This window comes from Miscanthus floridulus, chromosome 2 (assembly GCF_019320115.1).
Source record: "Miscanthus floridulus cultivar M001 chromosome 2, ASM1932011v1, whole genome shotgun sequence".
Classification (NCBI taxonomy): Eukaryota; Viridiplantae; Streptophyta; class Magnoliopsida; order Poales; family Poaceae; genus Miscanthus; species Miscanthus floridulus.
Window position 1 is genome coordinate 176,948,632 of NC_089581.1, and position 11,385 is coordinate 176,960,016.

Here is an 11,385-nt window from a genome sequence, read left to right on the forward strand (position 1 = left end):
ATTATGATGTCCATACAAATAAACCTAATGAAACATAATTAAATTACATACAAATATATTAAAATATCCATATAAATAAACCTAATTAAAGTATATAACCATTCGAATAAACCTAATTAAACATAACAGTACGAATAAACCTAACTAACATATGGATCCTACAAACCGGCTGCAATCCTAGTCTGTCTCCACTACCAGTAGTGTATGTCTCGAATTGTGTAACCACGGTCATTGTCTATGTAATGCAAGGCCGCACTACAACACTCTCCATTGCCTCACAACGCTGAGGACATGGTATCCCATAGATGTAGCCTACTGACGGACTATTGATTGTCTAGTTCTGCCTAAATCTCACGCAATATTGGATGCCAACTGTCGTCCTCTGGCCCATCGCTTCCACGAAGTCCCTAAGCGTACCCTAGTCCGCTTAAGAACTTACGTGAGAATGGGCTGCAAGCCACATGTAGCATAGGTGAAATCATAGAGCAAAACCTGTAAGTGGACAAACAAAAAATATCACGAAGCGCTCATATAATAATAAGAATAAATAAACATTACTCTCATATCATGCATGACGTACCATATCCATATAGTTGAATGTCGCATGCCACTCGCTTACTCGCGACACATCCAAATTGTGCTCACGTAAATCTTCTATCTTTAAGGACGAGAAATCAGGCATATGGTAGCCAATTCGATCAATTGCATGCAAAAAAGGCACCACAAGCATCGATCTAGGCGCCTATCTTGATCGTTCAACCGTCGTCCAGTCTGTATGATATCCTAGCACACCTCATTATTGTACCTAATGGGGATGTTGAAGGCAAGACTGCACGTCCATAACTCACCTCCTTCATTATTCACGACCTCACTTGTCGTCATCTCGAAGATGTTCCACACCCCGAGCTGCCATAGTGCTGCTTCCAGCCACTTGATCGGTTTTATAGCCTGTGACATATGCAACAATCATATTATGAATGAACGTATATATGCAAAAAATATATTAGCATGCAAAACTTAAAATATTCAATACTATTGATCGGTCTAGGGTAACGCGGAACAGCCCTATCTAACGATGGCGTGAATGGAAGATCACCAGGGTAGAAACCTGGTTCCTATGGCTAAGGAAGTCCTGCCGCCATTCATCGTAACTAAAAAATTGAAAAATTCACAATAAATATAGAACCCCCATATAAATATACCAAGCAACAATATATATTAGAGAAACATATAAACAATAAATCATCAATATATATATATGCATGCCAAGTAAACTTAAACATTTTGCACATAATTTTGTTAAACGGTTATTAACTCTCATCAAGAAATAATATTACTAACAAAGATCTAGAAAATAATAAATGTTTAAGGTTATGTAGAAATGATGTATAAATAAAAATAAAATCCACCATTATTATTCCTAATTAAAAAACCACATATTTGAATATTTCTATGCTTATTACTAAAACATGAAACGATCTATATTATTAGCAATGAAAGATTAGATGAAGAAGTTGCTAACCTTTAGAAGATTGAAGATGAAGCCGACTGCCGAGAGCAGGAACTTGCTCCTCCAAGCAAGAACACGGATGAACACGAATGAACAATAAGCAATGACCAAGATTTGACCGGTGTGTCTCAGGCTAGGGAGACAGTGGAAGCGGGTATATATAGGTGGGGACCTTTAGTCTCGGTTGGTAGAGCCTACCAGGACTAAAGAATCAACCTATAATCCCGGTTGCAGCCAAAACCGGGATTGAAAGGCAACCTTTAGTTCCGGTTGGTAGTTGTAACCGGGATTGAAAGGCAACCTTTAGTCCCGGTTTGAATCATAGACCGAAACTAAAGGTCCCTGCTAGCAAAAGCCTGCTGCACTATCCATTGGGCATGGAATTCTAGTCCCGGTTGGTGGTTCTAACTGGGATTAAATCTCCTATTACTCCCGGGCCAAATTCCGACCTGGACTAAAGCCAAAAACCGAAAGTTTGTTTTCTACTAGTGTTTATAATTTATTTGACTCAACTAAAATAATTAGCACATTATCATTGGTATAGCAAATACCGTGGTAACACAAGTTGTGCGTACCATTATAACGCACGGACATATTTACCAGTAAATAGTAAGTTGCTATAAATAATAACCTGTGGAAAGGAAGGAGCCTGTCATATATCCATGGATCATGGACATAATAAGGTACTAGCAAGTTACCACATGCCTATATAGAGATAAGTACACTGCCAATATATCATCTATCTATGTATACCATCAATCCACATGGTAACTAAGCTAGTCGCTAGAGGACTCATGTCCGATGCATTGCATGTTACGTACTCCTCTCTCTCTCTCTCTCTCTCTCTCTCTCTCTCTCTCTCTAATATATATATATACACACACACACACTACTAGAGGTTTTTTTTTTTTGCGTCTCACGTCGTGGACGAATCGAATATATGGTCGGCCGGCCCAAAATAATGTGCATGATGCAATGATGAGGGTATGCATCTCGGCGCTCTCTCTATCTTATAATTTACAGGAGTGAGTACATCTCTCTAGCTAGTCTATAACTACAAGTGCGTGTATCTACATCTCAGAGACCGACCATGTGTGCGTGCGTTATATATGTTGCATTGCTAGCTAGTACTACATACTACTGTATTATATACGCCATTTGCTTCTCGATCCTACTATCTAGCTGCTGATCTGTGCTACGGTACGGCACCTATGGCTGCTACCTGCTACGTACTTTCATGCATGTTCTCCGCCACCATGCAATGCAAGTGTATTATACGTATATATACTATTGTGTGCAAACACTCATTTTCAAAATAGCTTCATGGGTGAAGCTATTTTTCTTCTCATCTCACGAAGACATGAGTTGGAATGAAGCTGAAAATAACAGCTTATCCCAACTCTCTCTCTCATGAGCTATTGATGAAGATATATTGCCAAATATTCTTTTTTCAAAACAACTCAGCTTCACTTAAAAAGTTACTTGTAAAGCTTTTTTTTCTCCAAAAAAACAGCTTCACCAGCGAAGCTGAGCTGTGCCAGACAGACCCTAAGTTATATAATACTACCCCGTGTGCTAGAGAAGCTACAATCGAATAGTGCCATAATAACAAAGAGGGTTTAAAAGAGATGAGAGTGAGAAAAAGACAAAAAAATATTGCCATTTGTATTAGATATAAGACATAGAGAAATCTCAAAATGATTTGACTCGGCATGGTCAGAGAATCACATTTTTTTACACAACAATATCTATTATTAGGAGTGTCGTTAAAGTGGAGATGACAAGTGTGGCAGAACCGTCCAAAATAGCATATTTTCGGAGGCGCTCGTCTTCCACCAGACACTAAGCACCCCGAAAGTTGGCTACATCGGACGGTTCCAGTCAAGCACACCCCAAGGGAGAACTCGAACAATACACGTTTTTCGTCCAGAATTCCAATAATGAGAACGAGCTTACAATACTTAGTCCATTTCATACAACAAGAGTTCTCGGAAATACTTTATTACAATACCAAGTTCAGAGTGCAGAATTTAAACAGCGGAATTGAAATAAACATCTAACGATAATATATAAGGATCTATCTGTGCCCACTAAAAGAATCCTCCACACAACAATCATTCTTCAAGCTGCACCTGCAACAGGAGTAAATAAACCCTGAGTACACAATGTACTCGCAAGACTTATCCGACTAGTGCGAATAATTTTCTGACTCCAAAGGATATGATAAACTGTATGGTTTAGTGGGTTTCTTTTTGCGAAAAGCATTACTAGCAGTGAATCCTTATGTATGGGTTTTATTAGCAGGCATGATTAGTTCATTAGCTAACCATTCTATGTAAGCACATGTTCTACATTCAAGCAAGAGTTGAGCAATCAGATCCATTTCACCATCTTTCATCTTCCAGTTCTTACTACGGTACTAGATCATAGACAAGTCGTACCGTATCACACGGCGATTCACGAACCAATGTATCCTAGCTGGGTACCCCGAAACACACGCCCCACTTGTATCCTAGGCACAAGCAAGACTAACCCACCACTCTCCTATCAAGGGATCTAGGTCCCCATCCAAACTTGGACTACAAGCCCCCACTCTTGAGTCCCGAACGCAGTGTGGTGCTTAGACCTCCACCATTCTCGCCTCCAATCAGTCGGTCCGAAAAGAGCCATAACCCACGATAAGAGAGCAACGAGCCTTCCCGGCTCCCATAAGCAAGTATGTGCTCAGGATAATAAGTCTATGACCTGACTAGAATCTACAGCAATGGACGGTCCTTAACCGACATGAACATAGAAAACAGTGTAACCAAGCTATGCCCCATTGGCCGCAGGGACATAACCTATTACACCCACCAATACTCGTACCATATCCCTGCCCCGTCTCCATTTCCTTTCACCAATTTATCATGAGAGTAATAATAATAACCACCTATTGTGAGTAACGACAGGTTACTCATACTACCGATAGTCCAAGCATAGCAGCTACTCGACCTATGCTAGTAGGACTCATAGGTAGCTTTATCTATGCATGTAGTTTCAATATAAATCCTATAATGTAAATGCACATCACACATATATATCCAGTGATTATTCAAAATAAGGGTTATACACCAGGGACTTGCCTTGGGCAGACGCGGTGTCAGCTGAGTTAGTCGGTGGCTGTGGGGATTCCTCCTGTACGAGGACCTACTCCTCGTACTCCTCGATCACCTCCTCATACTCTTGCTCTCCGACAGGTACAAACTCCACCAACTCGTTCTCTACATGCATGCAATAATGATGCAACACTTAGTATTTTGGCAACAACAACTCTTAAAATAAGAATACACATGCTAAGTTACTAAGCTAGCTCTAATGACCAAGATACTAGCTGAGCCTTAATGGCACGGCAGCAGGAGCAAAGCTCCAAAAATTGGAGCTCGGTCTGTCCGTAATCAAGGCGGGGTGGGGGCGGTCGGCAAGAGGACATGAAGGCAGAGACGCGGGCACGAGGAATTGATGAGAGGTGCTCGCTCTCTAACTCACTGTGACCGCAACACGACGATGGCGAAAAGTAGAGGGAGAAAGAGAGAGATGGGGCGCGGCAGTGGGCTCGGCTCGTCCTCGCCTTGATGGGACGCGAGCGATGAGATCAGGAGACCCACGCGCTGGCGCTAACCGACAGGTGCGCGCGCCCGACTAACGTGGCCTACGCGACCGTAGTGTCATAAATGACATGGCGACGGCGGCTCGGCCACGTGCGTGTGGCAGCGACAACCTTGAACTAGGCAGGGTTACAGCGAACAGGCGCGGACGCGACGACGATGCAACGATAGCGGCAGCGTCGCGACGCTAAGAGGGTCGACAGTGCGGACGCGATAGCAACACAGCATGGCCATGGCGGCACCATTGGCGGCAGCGCGAGGCTGGGCAGCAGGGCACGGGGCCAGCGGCTCACTGCGGCCCGATCGGTCAAGCATGGCGGTACGGGGTGACCGCATGGGACGCGGTCATGGGCGCGGCGCGGGGTGGCCGCGTGGTGGCCGCGTACACAGTGCCACCATCCTGAGACATGTGATGTGCACGAATTTTAAAAGCGCCAATAAAAGCTAAGGCCCTGTTCGCTTCTCTTATAATCTGTACTTTTCAGCTTGTTTTTCGACCGGAACAATATTTTTCTCTCACAACAAATCAGCCAGAACAGTGTTTCGGCTTGTTTTTTCAGCGAAGCGAATAGGACCTAAACGTTTGCTCCAAGAGCCAAACCATCATCACCATACTCAAGATGGCATATGCGACTACCAAATCGAGCTATAACACTACACTACCCCTTAACCCAATCTCTTGCAATAAATTGCTAAACATAGCAATGTCTAGCTATTGACAGACTTAGAAATTTCTAAGTTTTTGAGCTGGATTTGCTTTCTAAGTTCCGTTTCTAGACTATTGGAAATACTAGCTAGTAACATTATTTTTCTACAGCAAGTATTTCATTGTCATCTACAAAGTTTGTACTTTAAACTTTATTTAAGTATCACATACATGTTCTATAGCATGTTTGCTTAATAAAAATTGGTTTTAAACCCTACTTGATATGCATGAACTATTGAAGCAACTTTCGTTTCGTATTTTTGTTGATCGTTTCGAGTTACAGGAATTGATGTACACACTTTATCACATGCATTAACACATAAACATGATGCTCATGACATGTTTTAGTAGATAATTTACTGTGTAACACCGAGGGTGTTATAACAAGTATATAGGCATTTGAGCTAGCGCGTAGCATGTAGCTATATGGCATAGGAGCAAGGTTAATAATACAATCAGTAGCCCTCATGGTTGTTGTATGATCATTTGTAGCTCATCCATCAACCAATTTATACAGCAGTTAGCTCGCCTATGATCCACTTTTTTCTCACACAAAGCTACTAAATTCTTGCGCATCAGCTGGCTGTAAATTTATAGCTCCATTTCTCACTCCTATACCTCAACATAAAATATATATGCTGATAATTATTCCTTTATTACAGGCACGGAGCCAGCGGTGGGGCTAGGGGGCTCCAGCCCCCCTATCGCTCGCGAGCAAGCGAAGCCCCGTAGAGCCGTCGTCTGAAATTTCAGCTATAGATGTACAGGTAGGAGGGGCTGAGATTTGTTGAACCTCTTTTCTTGCTAATTGCCGTTGTTACAGGTAGGAGGGGCTGAGATTTGCTGAACCTCTTTTCTGGCTAATTGTCGTTGTTTAGCCCCTTCTAAATTTTTTCCTAGCTTCGTCCCTGCTTTATTATGCTTCCTCTAGGAAGAACTGAAGGTGCCCTCAATGCAAGATGATGATGGAAGACGACGGGAGTTTAAAGTGTTGTTAGCTCCGTTTATCCATGGCAGGAAAGCAAGTTATGCCCATGCCATTGGGGGAGAGAGAGAAAAAGAAGAAGATGCGATGATGGTGTAGCAGGGGGTAGCCATGTGCGTGGCACTGGAGTGGGAGATGCGCGGCGCCAAACCCCATCATGGCAGGCATGTGTAGCAATGAGCATATGCATGCACGAGGAGGTGGCCTGGGGCGGGCACCTCGTTCTCTCTCTCAGCTAGCTCTGCGTGGCCTGGGCGGGCAAAAACAAACACTGCTGCATGCATAAATAAATATATACATATATATAGATATATAAAGAAAAAGAGCCTTCAGCTAACAGCTAGCATGCATTTGCTCGCATTATATATTGTCTACCTCGAGTCCTTGCGTTCCTTCCTACGACGGTAAGACTACGGCTAGTACTCCTACCTCAGAACAGTGCAGTGCAGACAGGTTTCCATCCTTCGTCCCCCTCTCTCATCTCATCTCATCTCTTGCAGTCAGTTGTAGTAGTATTTGGAGCAGAGCATCAGAGCAAAGCAAAGAAAGGCGGCCGGGCGGCGGGGCTATAATGGTGTCCCTGTCGCTCTCCCTGCTTGTGGCGGCCGCCGCCGTCTCCCTCCTGCTGGCCTGTTGCGCCGCCGCCGCCGGCGTGAACTACAACACGAGCGATGCCGCCGCCATGAAGTGGGGCAACGCCAGGGCCACCTGGTACGGGCCAGCCCAACGGTGCCGGGCCCTACGACAACGGTATGTAGGCGGCGCTTGCGGGCGGCCTGCATTTGGTTCCTTTAATTTGCTTTTGGTTGATGGCCGACCGCCATGGCTACGAATACATGCAGGCGGCGCTTGCGGGTTCAAGAACGTGAACCAGTACCCGTTCATGGCCATGACCTCGTGCGGCAACCAGCCGCTGTACCGCGACGGCAAGGGCTGCGGCTCCTGCTACAAGATCAGGTGCTCCAAGCACGCCGCCTGCTCGGGCCGCACCGAGACGGTGGTGATCACCGACATGAACTACACCCCGGGCGTGGCGCCCTACCACTTCGACCTCAGCGGCACCGCCTTCGGCAAGCTGGCCAAGCCCGGCGGCAACGACGAGCTCCGCCGCGCCGGCATCATCGACATCCAGTTCGCCAGGGTGCCCTGCGAGTTCCCGGGGCTCAAGGTCGGCTTCCACGTGGAGGAGGGGTCCAGCCAGGTCTACTTCGCGGTGCTGGTGGAGTACGAGAACGGCGACGGCGACGTGGTGCAGGTGGACCTCATGGAGAAGGGCAGCCGGCGCTGGACGCCCATGCGCGAGTCCTGGGGATCCATCTGGCGCCTCGACTCCAACCACCGCCTGCAGCCGCCCTTCTCCATCCGCACCCGCAGCGACTCCGGCAAGACGCTGGTTGCACGCGACGTCATCCCAGCCAACTGGAGGCCAAACATATTCTACAGATCAATCGTCCAGTACTCGTGAATGAATGAATTCCTTTATTTGCTGATGATCGATCCATATATTTCATCTCATCAATCATGCATGTCAACAATGCAATGCAATGCAAGCTAATCTAATATACTAATTATTAAGGAATTGCCATTGCCATTTATATTATATTATATTATATTTACTTCGGTAATCAATAAATCATGTTGTGTATACGTACTCATTTAAGTATGTTGACATACTAATATTAGAAATCGAATATATGATTAAATAGATATTAGGATTTAAAGATTGATTATCCAAAACTTTAAGAAAGGACACGTCTGGCCATGAGCATGCCCTTCAATCCATTCAAAAGCACTAGTAGTATTCTGGCTAAAGGTGTTGCATGCAAGGTACCATCCTAAAAGAAGAATGAATTTTGTGTCAGTGCACCGATGTGCGTAGATACCACAGCCGGGGGTGGTAGTATCTGCATGCCTGCTGGAGCACGTACTCCTGTCGTCCTTGGAGGCAGCGGGCAGCAGAGCCAGCGGTGGGTAAAGATGCGCGCTGTAAACTGTAATATAATATTTTCATGTACTATGCACCTCCTGCTAGATCGATGCAGTATATATTATATACGTATCTCGATCGACGATCAGTATCTGTCTATAACTACTATGAGCAATAGCTGTGTATTATCTGTCTTATATATGAATATACACGTGTCTTCATTCTTTGTTTGAACATAAAATTTGATTTGGTAAACTTCAAAACGTAATAACTACTGTATTAGCATCTACTGCTAGCTTATTAATTAGTGCGTCATCTACTGGTGGTACGGTACATGATGGTATGTTTGATCTAGGCCTCGTTTAGATCACCTCCAAATTCTAAGTTTTTTCACTCTCTCTCCATCACATCAATTTTTGGATGCATGTATAGAGCATTAAATGTAGGTAAAAAAATAACTAATTGCACAGTTTAATTGTAAATCACGAGACGAATCTTTTAAACCTAGTTAGTCTATAATCAGACAAAGTTTATCAAATACAAACGAAACGTGCTACAGTGTTCAGATTGCAAAAATTTGCAATCTAAACGAGGCCCTACTACACTACTCGTGCTATTTTTTTTAGTTGCTGGCTCAGCAACTACTAGTAACACGGCCACCCACCAAACCCCTGCAGCTCTCACAAGCCCTGTACATATGCATGTGCTCTCACTGCAACTCCGTTGGAACCTACGCCCACCACAAGCCCACAACAGTTGATCATGACTTGCGAAAATTTTTTGCTTTTGGTTACTGTAGTACTTTCGTTTGTATTTAGCAAAAATTATCTAATTATGGACTATTTAGGCTTAAAACATTCGTCTCGCTAATTACGGGTAAAATGTGCAATTAGCTATTCTTTTTACCTACATTTAATGCTCCATACATATGCCGCAAGATTTGATGTGACGAGAAATCTTGAAAAATTTTGGATTTTGGGTGGAATCTAAACAGGGCCTTACTTTCATCTACCAACCATAAAAGTTCACGGACTAGACTGAAATGCACTTTGACATGCAGATCAGGGGTGGAATTAAGCCCAAAGTGCAAAGTTGAGGATTGAAATAGTCCCTTTGATATATAGTTCTATTAAATTGAGACTAAAACAACCATTTTTAAAATTCAGGAACAAAATTGAACCTTAATGGTAGCCGAATGATCAAAATGACTATTTCGTCGAATATATGTGGCAAACCAGGATTGTGGCAAAAAAACTAACTAGCAACCTAAGAAACTGCTACACGTCATGCGTTTGGCAAAGAGAAACGTTTCAAATTGATTCTTAGTAGAATCATTAGAATTGCTACCAAACGCCTCAAAGAGAGAAACATTCTAGGGGGAATCACTTGAAATCGATTCTCATTTTTGTGTTAGTCCAAAGAAACACCTAAAGCTTGGTTTCTCCTAATTCTAATTCTAGTATCAAGAATCCAGCGAGCCAGCCAAATGGTTCCATAAAGTAATTCTAATTTATCATCTAAAATGTTTTTTTGAGAGAATCTAGATCAAAACATTTCTACAAGATCCTTTCTCAAGTTAGCTCAAGAAACCTAAACCTTTGACATACATCTATCCAATGCATCATCGTCGTCCTTAGATGCTTGGTCCCAACATTTTATTCCAAAACTCCCTTGCATCGTCCATCACAATAAGGTTTTCCTTGGTGGTACGCTCACTGGTAGGAATATCCACTTCTATGAAGATCACCTTTCATCACTGAATGAGCCAAATTTGTCATAATTTCAGTTTTATGATGAATTTATGACAAAAATCGGTTCGTCATAGAAGTCACGTCACACTTGAAATTCTATGACGATTTTCGCAAAACGTCATACATGTGGCTTGATATGTGACCGAAACAGAACGTCATACAACTGTTTTGGCATGTGTGGCAAGGGGGCTATCACGCTGGTGGGTGCTTTCCGTTGGAGATGCTTTCCACGTGTACATGCTATAGCTGGTTGAATTAGGAGATGGTTCGGGTATGTGTCACCTTCTTATTACACAACGTGACCATCTTCGGTTCTTGCACGTTTCAGGTTCTTACTAGACCATGTGTCAGTGTTCCTGTTGTTCCACATATCAGTTTTCTATGAGCACACGTGTCATATTATGGTTGGATCACGTGTCACTTCTTCATTGGAGCATGTGGCATATTTTTATTGGTCCACATGGCCGTTTCTTATTCGACCACACGTCACAGCACTGTCCGTCCATGTTCGCATTTTTATTCAGCCACATGGCTTGACGATATCCTTCCACGTGTCGGATTTTTAATAGCCCACGTGTCGTGCTCTGACTATTTCACATGTCATGCACTAGTTCCTCCATGTGTCATATTTTATTTGATCATGTGGCATGTTCTGGTTCTACCACGTGGAGTACAATCAATTCATCATAGAAGTAATTCGAGATCGTTACTACTGCACAGGTTGACTACATAACAATTTAGCCTAACAATCAAATAACCACAATTAACATTTTACACGTCAGGCAGCGAACCGCTGACAGAGTATCACAACATCAAACCATCACATGCATCCACACAACAGACCACAAATGTTCACCGCATC

General features: G+C 43.5%; 1 pseudogene; it reads left to right on the plus strand.

Moving 5' to 3' along the window:
• Positions 1 to 7,264: 7,264 nt before the first annotated feature.
• LOC136535847 (expansin-B4-like) lies at positions 7,265 to 8,418 on the plus strand (annotated as a pseudogene).
• The last annotated feature ends 2,967 nt before the right edge of the window (positions 8,419 to 11,385 follow it).